At 32.3% G+C, this 18,737-nt stretch overlaps 1 long non-coding RNA gene across 1 annotated transcript; it reads left to right on the top strand.

Moving 5' to 3' along the window:
- The first annotated feature begins 5,909 nt into the window (after positions 1 to 5,909).
- LOC148762785 (uncharacterized) lies at positions 5,910 to 7,829 on the top strand. Its single transcript, XR_016026542.1, has 3 exons — positions 5,910 to 6,054; positions 6,700 to 6,784; positions 7,653 to 7,829. It is a non-coding gene; the product is annotated as an uncharacterized LOC148762785 (long non-coding RNA).
- Positions 7,830 to 18,737: the final 10,908 nt, after the last annotated feature.

The following is an 18,737-nucleotide window of genomic DNA, read 5'->3' on the forward strand; positions in this document are numbered from 1 at the left end:
CTTTGTTGTTATTGATTATGTCTCTAAATGGGTTGAAGCTATTGCATTGCCAAGGAACGACTCTAAGGTAGTGATAAACTTCTTGCAAAGGAACATCTTCACACGTTTTGGTACACTTAGAGCCATAATTAGTGATGAAGAGACTCACTTTTACAATAAAAATTTTGAGACCATCTTAGCCAAATATGGAGTCAAGCATAAAATAGCCACTGTGTATCATCCTCAAACAAGTGGCCAAGCTGAGGTTTCGAATCAAGAAATTAAAAGAATTTTGGAAAAAATTGTTTGTCCATCTAGAAAATATAGGTCAAAAAAGCTGGATGATGCTTCATGGGCATCTAGGATTGCATAAAAAACTCAAATTGGGTATTTCCTTATAGATTGGTGTTTGGAAAGGGTTGCCATCTTCTAGTCAAGCTTGAACACAAGGCATATATGGCAATTAAAAAGTTTAATTTTGATCTTCAAGCAGTCAGAGAAAAGCGTCTTTGGCAACTTAATGAGATGGATGAATTTCGTCAAGAAGCATATGAGAATGCAAGAATTTACAAAGAGAAGACAAAACGAAGGCATGACCAGAAAATCATAAGGAGAAGTTTTGAGCTTGGCCAACATGTTCTTCTTTATAATCCTCGTTTGAGATTATTTATTGAAAAAGCTGAAATCTAGTTGGTCTGGACATTTTATTGTGACAAAAGTATTTCGTCATGGAGCAATAGAGGTGGCTGATGATAAATCAACCTTCAAGGTGAATGGGCAACGATTAAAGCACTATTAGGGTGACGATTTTGATCGTCAAAGATCCTCAATCAAACTTACGACACAATTTGAACCAGAGAAAGTCAAGCTAAAGACTATAAACCAAGAACTTCTAGGGAGGCAACCCAAGTATTTTAACTTATTTATTTATTTATTTATTTTAATTATTTTTATTTATTGCATTATTAAATTATTAACATTTTATTTTTATTTTGCAGGTATGTACAGCCCCCTACACAAATAAAACAAAACAAACTCAAAAACAAATGATGGAAGGGGTAGGTCGCGACCCAGCAAAAACGAAAGCAAGGCGAGTTGTGGCACCCACTAGGGGTTGGTCACAGCGCCGTGTTTTGTTAGTTTCCAAAATTAGGCAACCCACCATAAAAAAAAACCTTTAGGGCTACGGCCTAACGACTTGCCAGAGTGTGGGTTGTAGCGCTCCCATAGTAAGGCCATGACCTTGAGACTTTTTATAACGTGGGCCACGGCTCCCACTAAAAGACGACTGCAACCCCTCTGATGTGGGCTGCCAACAATGGGTAGCCCACTAACCAAACAAACCCACCTCCTTATGTGGGCTGCCATACCAAAGAAGCCCTCACCTTCCACATATAAACCCCCCTCCCCCCCCCCCCCCCCCCCCCCTCACCTCTCCTCTTTTAGTGCATAATTTTCCCATCACCATTATTCACCTTTCATCCTTATTCCCCCATACCCATTACCCAAATTTATTTTCAACACTTTTGCTTAAGATTTCAAGTAAGTTTCAATATTTTATTTATTTATTTTTATTATTTTCTTTTTTTTTATTTTTAAGAAATATTGTTGACTTGCTTCACATTATTTACTTTGTTGGAAATTTGTGATGAGTATTGATGATTCTTGAGACATTGTGCTTAGTTATTTTATGGGTGGTAGATTAGGTAGATTTGTGCTTTAAATTTTAAGGGTAAGTTGATATTGGAATATGGGTCAGTTTCTTGAGTTTCAATTATTATTATTATTATTATTATTTACATTAGTCTAGAAATATTTTAATTGTTGGATTTTTCTTCGTAACTATGGGCATTATTTTATCCTAATGAGAAGACATATGGACTAATATTGTTGACGGTTTATTGTGTTTTGCTAGTACTTTTCTTTTCTTTTGGTTGAGAATTAATTTTAGGAAATTTGAGAATGGCACCCAATCAATCAAGACAAAATTCCAGTTGTTCGTCCGATCATACTAGATTTGTGTCAACTGATGTTGTGGCTAAACACGCAAGTTCTCTTGCAAACAAAATTACAATACCTAAACGATGACTGGATCAAGTGTTGATTACACACCTTGACCTTTAACCAATGACTGATGGTCGCCACTGGGAAAAATTTTGTGCCTCGTCAACAGTTGTAACCCCTCTGGTAAGAGAATTTTACGCTAACGCTGTTGAGGCTACTAATGATTTTGTTTTTATGCGAGGTAAATTAGTTCCATTCTCGAGCCATGCCATCAATGAATTTTATGAAACTCCTAATATTGATAATGATGGTTATGGGCAATATTTGGCTGAACATGAGGATTGGGATGATATCATTCATATACTCTATGAGGAGGATGCTCAATGACGATTCTTTAGTAATGCGCCAGTTTCATTCAAGAGGACTATGATGAAACCATTTCTAAGATATAGTTATATTTTGTGGCTTTCAAATTACTTCCTACCACACATACTAGTGATTTCACAAAAGATCGAGACATCCTCATTCATTCCATCATGACTAGACGCACTATTGATGTCACGACCCGGTACTCCCTTCGAGTCCGTAACAATCACCACGATGTCTTGATAGACATTCATTACCCAAAATATCAACCGAAACCTCGCAAGGCTCTTGCATCAATTTTACGTCTCCGTTGTGAGCAACAGTTACTAAATATCATGATTTAAGGGAATATAAACTATTTTTAAATAAAAAACAAACAAAAAGTAATTTCTGCCACCCAAGGGTATTTTGGTCATTTTTTTCTGAAAATTTGGAAACCTGGTGAAAATACAGCATACGATCAAAAAATATACATTTCTTATCTAAAAATAATTTTAGTAATCTAAATCATCCATTTAAAATGAAATTATGACTAATTAAACTAAATAAAAATATTAAATAAAATATTTCATTTTCTTATAAAACAATATTTATAGAATCCAGCATAAACAATTTTTATAGTGTAAGAGCAAAATAAATTCATATATATAATAGCACACTAAACCAGGTATACAAAAATATTCTACAATGACATGTGGGTCCCAAAATAATCGAAAATATACAAGACTGTAGACCTTCGATTTCTAAGGATGTAAATCCAAAAGCAACCCTCGACAAAATCGGCTGTCTACAAACTGTTTTGAGCCTGAAATGGGTAAAAAGAAAGGGGTGAGTTTTTATAAACCCAGTGAGTAAGCAAAGTTCATCTACAACATCTAAAGTCGAGTAAATGAAGACAGTTAAATCATCCCATCATAATATGATTCATAACATTTAAAACTCATTTTAATTCATATAAAACAATTACATTTCATCAAAATAATCAACAAGGCTTATGATTCTCTTAAAAACTTGGCTTGTGCCAAAACTCATACTTAGGGACATCTTGGCCCGGGCATCCAACCGAGTCTGCCAAGGATGTTAAAACGACATATACCCATAAAACATGTTTTTACTTTTAAAATATAGCTATTCCTTGGCGTTGGCTAAGTTTCATTCTCACGTGGTGGTTCGGCGTGAAGTGAACTCTAAACTTACCTTAAGAGATACCTTCCGTGCCTCTCATACTAAGGTAAAATATAAAGGGGTTTACCGTGCCCCTCTAATAGGCTGGTTCACGAAAACCCGCCCACTACAGTAAGCTAATTAATTACCCCACCAAATCAATAAACATTTCGACAGGATGACATGGCTAATGTGATATTACCTAACCTGTCAAGGTAAAACAAAACAGTTTATATATTCCACACAAACACAAATCTAACCATTCATGCCATCACATTATCATAAGCCATCAATTCAAACCATATGTCAAAACATATATATAACACAAGTATATAGTCTCCACTTACTCAATTTCCAAAACCATGATTCAATTTCAAGCAAGTTATAAATCTCATTTCGTTTAACCAATACTTCAATTTTAAAACATAATAATTTACAATTTAAATTTATTATTCTTTAAAATCATAAAAACGAGTATAAACTACTTTAGATAGTTAAGATGATCGTCTGATTACTCACAATAACGGGAGTTCGAAGTACTCCTATTCTTGGTCCTCGGGTACGATATCTTTACCCTTATCAGAGGGCTCACTTCCTATACATAATACACGATACGTAATTCAATATATTTGTGCCAAACTGTTATAAAACTATTTCAGGCTCTATATGAATACATGAAATTGAATGAGAATTGTTCGAAATCACTTAAAGATGGTGTTCTACGTGAGTTCAATTATGATTGGATTGAATTTGTATTCAACCTAACTCGAACTATACACTGTTGAATTAACCAAAACATTCGATTCAACTTCAAATATATTCATTGCACTTCCAATATTCCAAATACACCAAAAACCTCAATGAGCTTGATTGTGACTTAATTCATCATAACCAAAATTCATTCCGATTCTAAACTAACGTGCTAATCAGTGTTAACACAGTCCAATAAATCCATCTACATCATTAGGAATCAAATCCAAGTCCATTTATTATGATTTTCTCATTATTGTTCAAGTCGTTTACTAAAGGAACTATACTTTTTGATAGTCGTTTTCGATATCCGATACCATAAATCATCAATTACGAGCTAAATAACATGAAATACAACAAAATCCATCATCAACATGTCATCTATAAAATTCGGCCAAAGAGGGATGCTGAAGGGCATGTGATTTTCTTGCTTGTTTTTCATGCCAAACATCATCAAACAACTAAAAATACTAAGATATCATGAAATCTAGCAAAATCTATCATCAAAACCTCTCTCCCTATGTTCAGCCAACAAGTATTCCCTCATAGAAACTTGTGTTTCTGAAATACCCCATACTTTGATATAGTGATAAATAATGTTGATCGAATGCAAATTAAGGTCAATTAAAATGTTTAAAAGTGATAAAAGACGAAAGGAGTAGTTTAGGATAAAAATATTTCACAAGTGAGAAAATAACAATAAAATAATAATAATTTTATCAGAGGAGAATTTGTGAGATAAAAGGCGATTCAGAAGTCAAGTGAGGCATAATAAGGTATTTAAGATACCAAGGAGACAAGATAAAATTTTTAAAATATTAATATTTAGCCGGATGTCGAAATCAGTCAAGAAGAAAGATCATATGGTTGATTCAAGTGGGGGAGAAGATGACAAGCCCGACTCTATAAAAATAATTGTCATGACATACATGTGATGGATAGCATGTTTGCATGCTAAGAGAGTCCCGAAAAAAATTTACAAAAGTCGGTATTATACCTAAACGTACAACAAAGTTGATTTAAACCTCGAACTAGATCAAATAGAGAATTTACGATGAAATTAAGAATTTTAAAGTCCCAGAATGGTTTAATATGGTGATTCGAAGTTCGAGGATCAATTTGGAGTCCAATCGAAATTTTCGCTATCCAGGGGTAAAATGGTCATTTGCCACCTGGGGACAAAATGGAAATTTTTAGAAAATATTTTTGGCCCCATTTGACTTATTGGAGTAAGATTTGAAGTTTAGAAGTGAAAAATTTTAATTTCAGTATAATTTGGAGTAAAAGGGTAAAATGGTAATTTTGCCATCTGGAATCGAAAATTTAATTTTTTGAAAGGATTTTGATCAAATTTAATTATTTGGAGTGTGAAATGAGTATGAGGAGTGCAAATTATGCATTATGGCAAATTTTCAATTTTTGGAGTAAAAATGTAATTTTTCAAAAGTTCGGGGGCAAAAGTGTAATTTTAAAAAATTTGCTCCACCAAAACTTTGGAAAAATCTGAAAATTTCACTTAAGACTTGGATAAGTCAAAGGGAATGCATGGTGGAAAAAGTAGGACAAATGGATGGCTAGAAAAAAAAATGAATTAATAAAATATTTAAAATATGAATAAAATAATATTATTTCATTAAACAATAAAAAAAGGCATAAAAAAATCAGCCCACCCATTCTTCTTCTTCAACATTCGGCCAAGCAAGAAACAAGAGAGAGAAAGGAGAAAATAAAACCCTAGCCAAGAAATTTAAAGGGAAAATAGGTGGAAATTCAAAAATCAAGTGAAAAAAGGTAACATTTCTTAAATTTGTCTTGTGCTTTACCTTTCCCATGCATTTCCCATCATTTTCCATGGTTGAATCATGTGATTTGAGGATGTTTTCAATTCTGGTCATATGGGTTTAGAGAGAGAAAGTTGTTAGATAAATTTGATTTTGAGCTATGTTAGTGTTTAGTGTTAGTGTAGCATGTTTATGAGTAAAATAACAAGAAAAATATTTATCTTCTCCATGAATTTCCCTAGGCCGAATCTAGCCAATGGTATGTGAGGATGAGGTTGACTTTATTTTAAGAGAATTGGGTGGAAAAATGATGAATTATGATATTGGAAATTAAATGGGAATTTTCGGTGCAATAAATTGAAATTTTTACCCACTAGAGGTAAAAGCGTAATTTATAGTCCGAACTGATAAATTGGATCAAATTCACAATCATTGAGGTATTGTGGATATAATTGGATAATTGAAATTGAAATGGATGGAATTAGAGTCGAATTGGGGATTTTAGGACTTTACACCGTGTATAGGCGAGTTAGGTCGGACACCGCAATTAAGCGATTGTTTAAACATTTCAAATCCTATCTAGTGCATACGCATGGATAAGAGCCTGGAATAATTTATGATAAATTGACACAATTTATTGATTTTTGTGTCATAGATTATGGATAGGTGGTGAGTCAATTGTTTCGGGTAAGAGACTGCACCCGAGGGCGGAAGATAGGAGTATTTCTACTCCTAATACTGTGAGTGAACTTATTATCGTCTTAATTATTTAGAGTAGTTTTATACAACTGTGTGATTTTATGAAAAATGAGTTTAAATGGTAAATTGTTATGTTTTAAGAGAAATTGTGATTTTATAAAATGATTTTATACATTTTCTGGAAAATCGAATATTGGTTTTGAAAATAGAGTAATTGGAGACTGCTAGTTTGTGTTGCAAATTTATGGTTATGAATTGAATGGCTTATGATAATAAATGAGCATGAATGGCTAAACTGATTTTGGTGTTAGAATTATTTATACTGTGCATTCAACTTTGAGAGGTTAGGTTGCAATAAATTGCCATGTCATGCTAGAATGAATTTTATTGATTGGTGGATTATATATTAATTATTTACTGCAGAGGGGGTTCCGTGGACCAGCCTATTAGAGGGGCATGGTAAACTCCATTATATTATTACCTCGAACGGAGAGACGCGTAGGGTATCTTTTGGGGTATAGCTTAGGGTTCACTTCACGCCAAACCACCACGTGAAGGGAAACTCAGCCAACGCCAAGGAACGGCTGTATTTTTCTCAAACTAAAATATGTTTTTAGTGTATACAAAATTTTAATAGCCTTGGCGGACTCGGTTAGATGCCCTGCGCAAGGTATCACCGAGTATGAGTTTTGGCACGAGCCAAAGTTTTAAGAAATTCATAAGCCAAGTTGATTACTCGATTTATATGGATTTATTTTATTTGGTTGAAATGAACTGAAAGGTAATGAAATTACAGTATGATGACTTATTTTAATTGTCTCCATTTACTCGGTTTTAGATACTTTAGATGGTATCTGTTTACTCACTGGGATTATAAAATCTCACCCCTTCTTCCTATATATTTTTCAGGCTCAGGACAGTTTGTAGATAGTCGAGTAGGACGAGAACTAAGCTCGGAACTGCATTATAGAAAGTAAGAGTTCACAGTCTTACATCCTCTTGGTCAATTGGAGCCCACGTGTCATTGCAGATCAAAACTTATATTTTGGTTATCTGTATTTCTATTCATACAATTTTTACTTTACTTTCATGTGCGAAAAATTATTTACGAATATTTCTATAAAAATTTATTTTATGAGAAAATAGAATATTTTATTTATTATTTTTGAATAGTACTAGTTGTCAACAATTTGCTTTCAAATGAACGTTTTAGATACTTAATTATTTTTAAATCATTAAATATATATTTTTTGCTTACCTACTACATTTTTAGCAAGTTTTGAGATTTTTGACGAAAAATTACGAAAATACCCCTGTGAGCCAAAAAATAATATTTTATTATTCTTATTTAAAAATGACTTATGATTTTTTTGAAATGCGAGATTTAATAACTGTTGCTCACCGGGGAGATGCTGAAGTTGATGCTAAGCCTTGCGAGGTTTCAATCGACATTCGGGGTGAAGAATGCCTGTCGAGGCCTCGCGGCGATTGTCACGGGCCCGATGGGGAGTTCCAGGTCGTGACAGTTTCAACCATAGAAAATGAAAAAGAAAGCATGGAAAAGGTAGATTTTAAGCTAAAATTGAAAAATCTTACCTTTGATTGCTTTGTTCTTTCAAATTCAATAAATTTCTCTTGAATTTTCCTCTCTAGGGTTTGTTTCTATTATTTTCTCTTTGTTCTTTGCTTTGGCCAACCATGAGGAGTGAAATGGGATAGTTTATGTTGAGTTTATAAAGGAAATTATAAAAATATTAAAGCTTGACATGTGTCACCATCTGATTGGTCCATGGTTAAAACTTAACCATTAAGCATTTTCTCACCACCACATGTAATCTCTTAATTATCCAAAGTATAAAATAATAATAGGTAAAATTCATGGGCTTGACAAGCGTTATGGTGGTGTAAAATTCCAAAAATTTCAACTACGTCCTCATGGACAAGTAAAATGACTGTTTTGCCTTTATGTTCGAAAAAATGTCAGAATTAAAATTTTTTATTTCTCAAATTCAAATCATGCTCCAATTAGTCAAACTTGGTCAAAATTTTCATCCAACATTCCCATTTTGCCCTCGGGTCATTTTGCCCCTACGTTATGAAAATTCCTAATTTGACTCCAAATTAATCCTCGAACTCCGAATCACCATATTAAGACATTCTAAGGTTCAATAACTCTCAAATACATCCTAAAATATATATTCAAACTAGTTCAAGGTTTTAATCAACTTAATTGTACCACTAGGTACGATACCGACTTTTAACGATTTTTCGAGACATCCAAATATGCAGACATGCTATCAAGTACATGAATGACACAACAAGTATATTATAAAGCTGGGCTTGACAATTGATATTGGCCGCATAATTTACAAAGCCATGACTCACATTGCATAATCTAAATGTGAAGGTTTACGGTTCCCTTCTCTGATTACAGCTATGTACAAACAACTTGGTGTACATTAGGATGCTAGTGAAGAGTTGTTGCACCCCAAACTTCCAATTGATCTCAATTCCATCCTCTAACAATTTCAAAATTCTACTAGAGGTAGTTCTTCTTTTACACACCATCTTCCACCTCTTAAACCAAGATACCAACAATTGTCAATGATCTAAAGAATTGAGAACCTATTTGAGAACCTTGGGCAACAATTTGAGTAACACATGACTTATCAGACCCTATGTAATCAACATATGGACTATATGTTTCAAGCTTATGGTGCTTTTATGGGCATGGACAAGTCTACTTTTCCACCAGCACGTAATCCTCCTCAAGGTGCTAATGAGGTAAAGGACAATGATTAATAACTCTATGATATAGAGTTATTTGGACTTAATTTTGACTGTAATTTAGCTTAGTTCTTCTAGTAATGCATGGAAATTAGTTAGTTTTATTTAATTATTTTAAATTAGTTAATTTAGGAGAGTCAATCTAATCTTAGTTAATTTTATACTTAATTTGGTGTTAATGTGATTAAGATAGGTTGTTATTGATTTGTTTGTGCTTTTGTAGGTTTTTGATAAAAGAAGAATTTTAGTGGAAGCAGAAGAGCAATTTCAATGTGCAGACTTTTATTGTAAATGTTTCAGTATTTCAGCCATAACTCTCTCTACAGAGGTCCAAATGAAGTTATTCTTAGACAATTGGAAAGCTAAGAGAAGAGATTACAACTTTCATGTTTACCACTTCGCTCAATTCGGCTTGGAAGGTTGTCAAAAATCTTGTTGAAGTTGGAGCACTATAGTAGTCCTAGAACAATTACGATTTCTGCTATTTAAATGGTCAAGGCTGCGGCTTTGGAGGAAGTAGGACCTAGCCCACATAGTCTGATGAGGAAATTCTAGTTTGAATTGAATTCTTTCTTCACCCAACTTGGCCTAACTTCAAAGCCATATAAAAATAACCTTTTAGAGGACTTTTTAAGGAGAGAACGAAACACCAGATTGAGTACTAAAAATTAAACCACAAAATCATTAAAGAAAAGTCTCATTGGACCTAAAGAAGAAATTGAAGATTTCAAGAAGATTTGGAGATCAAGAATTCAAATCTTGGGTTCTTTTTATCTTTTTATTCTTATTTTATTTTCTTGGTTTTGGTTTTGATGATTAACTTTAATTTGATGATGATGTGTGACTTGATGGGAAACTAATTCATTTATCTAAGATTATGATTGAAATCAATATGTCATCTGATTTATTTATCTCTCTTTTGCTTATGTTTGATGAATTTAAGTTATTTATTTTATTCTATTCTTAATGCTTATAATTGTCTGATCACTAATTAGATTGAATTGGAAACTTAGGTTAAACCTTGACGAAAGAGATTTAGGTAGACCTTGAATAGAATAGCGTATGATCGAATGCACTTAGTTGATTAGGTGATTTGATTTGGATATAGGGTAGCCATTCGTAGCCAAAATTAGAACACATACTTAATGAATCTTTCTTCAGTTTAATTTGTATAGACATATTGTAAATTAATTAGGAGAGGTATTTTTATGAGAAACTCGACAGAGGCTCGTAAATAATTTAGGACTTTAGGTTAATAACTTAATTCATTAAACCAAGTTAAGAGAAAGAGATAATATTCAAATAAAGTATTAAGGGATATCATTATCTGAGGTTCAGTAGTTACTCGAATTTAATAAAATAATTTTGCTAATAGTTTTAGATTAGTTTTAGTTATTAATTTCAATTTTTCTTTTTAATAATTAAGTTGTTTGGATAAGATTAAGGTGTTAAAATTTTAGTAGTTAGCAATTAGGAATTAATTCAATTCTCCGTGGGAACAAATTCTACGTACTATTATATTACTTGTTAACGATACGTGCACTTGTGTGAGAATGATGCCAAGGATGATGGAGACAAGGAGGAGGATTAAAGCTTTTCCAAATTCATCCAACCAACAGGGGAGAATTCTTTACCTTTTATTTTTTTTTCTAACATTGAGGACAATGTTTTGTCTAAGTTTGAGGGGGTGAATTTATTTTTCTAGGGGTGAATATTTTGTGGAAGTTTTAGATTTAATCTTATTGCATGTTTATCTAGATTTATAAATAATTTAGGATTAATTGGTAAATGAATTTATTATTAGTTTGAAATTTAGGAATCTAGACTAAAGTTGTGCCAATTTTTTTTTATGATCTCTCTATCCAATGATGATAACTAGTTGTTTTGAATTTTTATCTTCTGGTAAATAAGGTTTTCTTTTTATTCATGCTAAAGTCTTTTGTTCAGTATCGTTGTTAGGATATGATTTTCACAATTTTGAGTACTATATCTTTTACTTTGAATTATTATGAATATCTAGAGAAGATTTATATTGATGTGAATTTTAGATTATGTCAATGAATTCTAGAATTTGCTTGATTATTTCTCAAGGCAAAATCCTAGGCAATACTTAGTTAGAGAGATGATTTAGGCCATCTTTGGACCGTTTAAGTTTAAAAAGCCAACCTTGTTAAATTTTTATCCCTAGTATACCCCTTTTGAGCCTAATTTCCCTTTTCTTTATATAACTATATAATAATTGAGCTTAGCCTTAAAATTAATTTTTCAATTTTTCAACCCTCACTCCTAAGCATATATTTTGTTTTAGAAAATTTAAATTGAGTTAAATGTTGAAAAAGGTGGAAAGATGATGTTGATGTGAAAAAAAATTCAAGATATTAAAAATAACCTCACTACCTACAATACAAAGAAATAAGTTTGAAGGTGTGAAATTGTGAAATTGTGAAAAAAAAAATGTGTTGACAAAAAAAAAGAAAAGTTCAAATGTAGAAGAGAAAAAGTGTACTTGGAGAAGGAAAATAGAGCTGTATAGATAAGGCCTTGAATAATTATGTGCTTAGGGTGATTTGAGCCACATTATTATCCTGATCCTAACTTGACCCTAGCCATACATTACAAGCTTTATAAAGTCCTATTAATCCATAGCTTGGTGTTAGTCTACATCAGTGGAGAGAGAGATGAAATGTAAACCTATGGAGTTCTAGTACTAATTTGAAATTTGTGTTGGCATAAACTCATCTGGATGTCATAATATTCTTGGTAAAAGATTTCACACACACACGAAAATCCATTCGAGAATATGCTTGCATTGGAATTAAAAGATAAATTTAAATGATGCCTTTATTTTTCCTTAGATTAATGATTGATAAGCATACTTTTGAGGAAATTATAGGGAATCCTTGAGTTAGTGCACTTAATCTCTAGCAGTAGTAGTAACTATATTTATTTTAGTTTTCCTTAATTGGAATTTATTTTCGTAAGTTAGTTTCTCTTCTATGTTTTGCTCAAGGACTAGCAAAATATTAAGTTTGGGGGTGTGATACTTAATTTTGATAGTAATTTAGCTTAATTCTTGTAGTAATGCATAGAAATTAGTAGGTTTTATTCAAATTAATTTATGTTAGTTAATTTAGGTGAGTCAATCTAATTTTAGTTAATTTTATGCTTAATTTGGTGTTAATGTGATTAAGATAGGTTGTTGCTAATTTATTTGTACTTTTATAGGTGTTTAATGAAGGAAAAATTTTAATGGAAGAAGGAGAGCAATTTTTAGGTGTAGACTCCCACTGCACATATTTCCGTATTTCAATCATAACTCTCTTTACAGAACTCCAAATGAAGGATTCTTGGACCATTGGAAAGTTAAGAGAAAAATCTACAGCTTTTGTGTTTACCACTTTGCCCAGTTCGGCCTAGAAGGTGGTTAAAAATCTTGTTGAAGTTGGAGCACTACAGCAATCCTAGAACAATTACAATTTTTGTTATTTAAATGGTTAAGGCCATGACCCACGTAGTATGATGAGAAAATCCTTATTGGAATTGACTTCTTTGTTCACCTAACTTGGCCGAACTTCAAAGCCCTATAAAAACAACCTTTCGGAGGACTTTTACGATATAACGAAACACCAAATTGAAAGCTAAGATTCAAGCTGCAAAGTCATTGAAGTTGAGAATAATTTGAAGGATTCAAGGCGATTTAGAGATCAAGATTATAATTCTTTGTTTTGTCTATCTTTTTTTTATTGTCTTATTTTCTTTGTTTGGTTTTTAATGTTTAAACTTTATTTGATGATGATGTGTGACTTGTTGGGAAACTAAATTGTTTATCTAAGATTATGATTGAGCTCAATACGTAGTCTGAGTTATTTATCTCTCTTTTGCTTATGTTTTATGGATTTAAGTTGTTTATTTTATTCTGTTCTTAATGCTTCTAGTTGGTTAGCCACTAATTAGATTGAATTGGAAACCTAGGTTTATTTGACGAATGAGATTTAGGTAGACCTTAAATAGAATAACGTATAATCAATTACACTTAATTGATTAGGTGGTTTGACTTGCATATAGAGTAGACATACACTTATAAGCCATACATAGCCACAATTAGAGCAAAAACTTAATGAATCTTTCATTAATTTAATTTGCATAGACATATAGTAAATTAATTAGAAGAGATATTTTTATGAGAAACTCTATAATTTAGGATTCTTGGTTAGCAACTTAATCCAGTAAACTAAGTTAAGAGAGAGAGAGAAATAATATTCAGATGAAGTATTGAGGGACATATAATCTTATGTCTAAAAGTCAATCAAGTTTAGAAAAGTAATTTTACTGAGTAAATTTAGAGTAGTTTTAGCTTTTGAATTTTGTTTTTTAAATTCAAATTTTAGTGTTTAGATAAAATTAAGATGTGTAATTTTAGTAATTAATAGTAAGAATTAATTCAATTCCCTGCTGGACTGACACTCTACTAATCATTATAATATCTTTGCAATATGTATACTTGTGTGGGTAGAAAATTGAACAACAGTTTAACTTAAAGGAAGACAAAATGGAAAAATTCAACTTAAAAGATTTTCTAATTGATTAAAGTTTATGTTAATAGGTTAAAGTTGACCGAAGTGAAGCTTCAATTAGTTAAAGGGAGGGTTAACCAATCAAAAGAAGTCTGTTAGATAGAGAATTTTGAAAACAGAGATTTCTTAATCGGTTAGAGACTCTTTAATCAGTTAACATAGTGAACAGAACTGCCAAACAGTGCAAGTTAAAGAAGGGCTAATCAGTTAAAGCCTACCTATAACCAATGAAGGAAACTCTGTCTGCCTATTTGAATTTAAATGCTAGAGGATAAAATATCAGTTAGAATGGCATCAGAGTTGCTCCCAATACCTAGAAACTATCTTTCGTAGAAAAATCTAACTCCCCAAATATAAATTAAAGCTCCAACGATCAAAGAACAAGAGAGAGAAGCTCCAAGAGCCTATTTTGAGCAAAAAGCCAAATAACTTACTCTACACACTTGTTGTCCATTCTTATTCTTGTAAAAGTGTTTGAGCTTGGTTGTATTGATCTTAGATATATAAGGGTAATCATTTGTACTTCTTTTTCTTCTTTTTTCTTGGTAAATTAGAATGTGGGAAGCACTCTAGAGCTTATTGTAAGGGATTAGGGCTCGGGTTAGAAGCTTACCTTGTAAAAGCTTAGTGGAAGTTGTTAATTCTACTAGTATAGTGAAGCTAGGTTGAAAATCTTTGCTTGGGAGATCAAGGTAATGGATGTAAGTCAAGGGAACTGAACCACTATAAATACTTGTGCATTGTTCACTTTTTTCTACCTTTTCTTACTTAATGTCTTTTAACAATAACAAGCTTTAAACCTTTTGTCCTTTACTTGATTAGGAGCACTACAAGCTAATATATATATGTTTTTATTTTTTATTTTATTTTTTATCTTGTTCATTTTATTTTATTTTATTGTTATTCAAATTCAATTAAATATTCAGTGGGCTTTGGGAACCCCAAGCTTTGTCTTGTTTTGCATTAAAAGGCCATTAAACTTAATGATCAAGCTCAATGTCTGAGCTTGTTAATGAAAACAAGCCCAATATGGTTAAGTTGAAATAAAACGGATCAAACAAAACAAACGAGATTAAAGATAATAAGCTAAGATTAAAACGAACTAAACTAAAGACATTCTAGAAAAGGAAGAAAGAATGAAAAAAAAAAACCAGTTGGGCATGGGGACAAAGCCATGCCTAGCACAGAAAGGTGCATTTGCACCTTGCCAAGCAAAATTATGCCCTACCAGATGCGAAAAATCCATGTTTGGTAATATAACTCTTGCAAGGTGCAAGGGATGGCACAAGTGGCTGCATCCCCTACACTTGTGAGGGCAGTTATAAAAATTGCCCTATTTCCAAATCAAGGGAAAACTTTTTGAAAACCCTAGAAACTCCTGCAAAGCAAAAACCCTAGAAACTCCTGCAAAGAAAAAACCCTAGAATAAATAGCAAAATTCTAGCTTTTTCTACCAACCACATACCACAACCAAAATAAAAAAAATACAGCAAAATAGAAAATAAAAAAAAATCAAAGAAGAAGTAAAATAGGAAGCAATGTAGTGTGAAGGAAAAGGTTATTGTTGTTGGGGCGATCGTTAAAGTTTGAAGTGAGGGTTCGGGCAATGTGAGGGAGAAAGAGAGTTGATGTTTTGGCATGAGCGTTAGGTTCTGAAGTGAGGGTGAAAATCAATAGAGAAGGCAGGTGATAGTCGACGGGTTAGACTGCAGTGGTAGTGGCGGCACGGTGGTGAGAGTTCGGCTAGAGTTTTGTTGGAAAAAGAAGTAAGAAAGTTGAGGTTATTCTTTGGCCGCTTAGGTAAAGAGAGATGTTAGTCCCAAGTAAATGTGCTAAAGGGGGGTGAATAGCACTTTTTGACTCTTACTAAATTTGACTTCTGATTGGGGATAAATTCAAGATAAAAGAAAGATTTAAATATGAATGAACAAACTAAAAACAGAGCAAACAATCACACAAAAATTTAGAGTGGTTCAGTCTAAGACCTACATCCACTATCTTGATTGTTCAACCAAGGATTTTCCAAATCAATCCACTATGAAGGGTGAAATTCAGAAGCTTTCACCAAGCTTTACAATGGCTTTTACCAGGCTCAGCCAAAACCTTTCACAATGGTTTTTATCAGGATCAACCAAAACTCAACAACTAACTTTTCTAGGCTAAGTTAGAACCTATACACTCAATAAAGCCATCTAAGCTTGAATAAATTCCCTTAGAGTGTCTCGCACACTCTAAGCGTACAAGGAGAAGAGAAATAAATGTGTACCTATGATCACTGACTTGATCTAAGTGGTACAAAGTGAAGTGTTTGGATCTTTTACAAGGCTAGAGTGAAGTGCAGAAAGTATGCTGAAGGTTTTTTACAATTTTTGAGCTCTTTTTGGACTTGGAAGCCTTTATTACATTTCTAGCCGTTAGAACCCTCTTTTATACTAGCAAAATCAGCTCCGAAGTGAGTTAGATAGTTTTTGACCAATGGAAACAGTTTTGTTGCAGTTTTGGCCGTTAATTTGTCTTCTAGTGCACAATTCAAATTTTTTAGTAGAATGCTCTTAGTCGACTAACTGATATCTTAGTTAACTAAGTCATCTCTGTTTTCTGATCTCAGTTTTTGGCAGTGTGCACTTAGTCGACTAACTTACTTCTTGGTCGACTAAGTTGGTTCTGTCTTTCAATACTCTTCAGCTCGCCAACTTCTGATTTGAATTTTAGCTGACTAACTCCTCATTAAATAACTAAGGGGCTTCTGTCTTATTGATCAATTGTGACTTCCTTATTCTTTTGCTCTTTGATATGTGCATTTGAATGATTTATTAATTATTTGTATACAATTTTTGTCCTACACACTCAAATAGAGATATTAGACACATATGAATGGGAATGTTTTATTATCATCAAAAACTAATGGAGCCAATAAGAGAAAGTGAGGAAGGGAAATGAAGAGAGAGGAAGAAAAAGTGGCTTAAATACTTACGGTTTGGGAAAAGTAGAGTGTTCAAAACGGCACCATTTGGCTAAGGCTACTTGACTTGAAGACCAAAGCTCAAATGACGTTGTTCGGGAAGAGTACTTACACACCAAACAATGCATTTTGAAAAGGGTTTGGTGGGCTGTTGAAGCAGACTTGGGTGCTCTTTCACGGATCAATCATCTTAGGCCAATTCTAGCCCAAGCAAGGTAAAGCATTTTCTTTGTTTTTGTGTTGATTTGATTTGGATTGAGTTCATTGTGGATGGCCTAGCTTATTTTTCTAAAAATATATATATATTATTCAAAATAAGTGATTAATTAAAATAGGATGAAGTGAAAATATTCAAAAAAAAATAATGTTTTAGGGTAAGGATATTAAGAGAAGAAAAACGTAAAACTATAAATAGAAAAAAAGCTAAATAAATATTTAGTTATAAAAAAGAATAGATTTAGGTAGGTAAAAAATATATAAAAAATAAATAAATGTTTAAATATAAATAACAACAATAATAATAAATTCAAAGAAAACTATAGGTGAGGTATATGTAGCTCTAAAATAGTATAGAGTGCTTTAAGAAAAAAATTTTAAAAAATAATTTAGGATAAATAAAAATGAGAATTAAAATCTTGTAAATGAAAAAGGTAGACAAAAAGAATAATAGTAAATTATTTAGATAGACATAGAGAAAAATAAAATAATAAGTAGGCGAATGGCTTTGTTCTTTTTAAAAATAATAAAAAAAAGCATAAGGTAAACAAAAACAAAATAATGGAAAGAAAATTATAAAAATTATAAATTATAGTAGTAGTAAATATATGAAATAAATCACGATCAATATTGAAATTTATAGCATGTCACGCATCATCATAGCATTATTTAAATGTCATGGCATATAGATATATTTTATATGCAAGCTAAGGCCCCAATGATGGGACTTTACAAGAAAGCTTGCGAAGGCAAGTTCCCTTGAAAATTTCCCTAAATGAAAGAGTATCTTCATGTCCCACTAGTATGATGGGAGGGCTCAGAGAATATCCTTAATAAAAGGCTCTTACTCATATCAGGGTTTGCATTCATAAAAAAGAAAAAGAAAAACTATTTTTTTTTCCCGCAAATGATTACTCTGATGATGGGATTTGCTTGATAAGTTTGTGAATATGAGTTTTTTCAAGTATAAGGGGTGGATTCGGGAAATATCCTTAATAAAAAGTTTTCATTTGACATTATAAAGATTTATGCCATGCATTTCATAATCGTATCATGCACAAGTCACACCTATAAAATCGAATAAAATATTTTTAAGTTGCTAATGAAATAAATAAATAGAAAAATAAATAATGATTAAGGAAACACAAGAATAAAATTAAGAATTAAGGTTTAAATAGGATAACTGTCACGACTCGAAACTCCCATCGAGCCCGTGACAACCGCCGCGACGTCTCAATTTACATTCATTACCCGGAATGTCAACCGAGACCCCTCAAGGCTTTAATATCAGCTTCTCATTTCCCCTGTGGGTAACTGTTTCCAAATACCACATTTTAAAAGATTTTAAACTGTTTCCAACTTAAACAAATGAAATAATAATTTTCGTCTCACAAGGGTATTTTTGTCATTTATCCCAAAAATCTAAAAAAATCATCTAAAAATATAGTATGTAAG

Source organism: Theobroma cacao, chromosome 5 (assembly GCF_053813885.1).
Source record: "Theobroma cacao isolate CCN51 chromosome 5, ASM5381388v1, whole genome shotgun sequence".
In the NCBI taxonomy this organism is placed as follows: Eukaryota; Viridiplantae; Streptophyta; class Magnoliopsida; order Malvales; family Malvaceae; genus Theobroma; species Theobroma cacao.